Raw genomic sequence first — 1,020 nt, 5'->3', positions numbered from 1 at the left:
CCCCCCCCACCCCCGACGGCGCGCCCTAAGGGGCCGGTCGCGGTCTGCGCGTGCGCGAGCCGCCCCTGCACTGAGCTGGACACCAAACCCCGTCGGAGCTGCACGTGTCCCACCCTCGGAGCAGACTGCTCAAGCTGGTTCAGTAGCTCCTAGTTATCCACCGCTTTTTTTTTTTTTTTTTGGTCCACAGTACTGGCGATTGACTCAGGGGGTGCTCTACTACTGAGCCCACATTTTCCCAGTCCTTTATGAAGTTTGAAACGGATCTCGCTAATTGCCAAGGCTGGGCGTTGAACTTCCATCCTCCTGCCCTCAGCCTCCTGAGTCGCTGGGATACTGGTATGTGCCTTCATCCCGGCTCCACCACACCTGCTCGGGTCCCTGGCGTGGTCCTGTCAGGTACAAGTGACTGCAGACCCCTCCTGTGGTGCCATGTATGGTGCAGGGCACCTGTGCCCGTTGACCTTTAATCCTCACTGCCATGCTCTAAGGCATGTCCCAATTTGAATGACACTTAGAATGGGAGCTACTTAAGGAGGCACAGGACTTGAACCCGGTCTGTGTGATTTCCAAGGGCCAGGGAACTTTTCCTTCCACTTCCTATTGATCATGTTCTGACTGTGTTATGGATTGCTAAGTAATTTGGTCCCCACATCTGCTGTGAGTTACTGCAGATGGCTTGGTGATGATGGACCTGTGCACTTGGATGATCCCTGCAGCCACATATCTGAGCCCCAGAGCCCATGCACTTCCCTCTGCGTGGACTGCCTCCCCTACCGCTTTTAAGTCTTCTTCCCACTCCCAGGTAGTAAGTCTTGTTCGTCTTTTTGTTATTTTGACTGCAAACAGGGTCCTTTTTCCATCTTGGAACTGTGGAACTAATAACAAGACTGAGTGCTGACTGAGCAGTGAAGGCAGGCTGCTGCTTGGCCAAGGTAGGACAAATGGAAGATAAATCCTCAAATCAACTCTAATCTTTTTTCTTTTTAGTTGTCCATGGATCTTTTATTTTAATTTTAT

This window comes from Sciurus vulgaris, assembly GCF_902686455.1.
Source record: "Sciurus vulgaris genome assembly, chromosome: 11".
In the NCBI taxonomy this organism is placed as follows: Eukaryota; Metazoa; Chordata; class Mammalia; order Rodentia; family Sciuridae; genus Sciurus; species Sciurus vulgaris.
Note: the sequence above shows the minus strand (reverse complement) of the source record.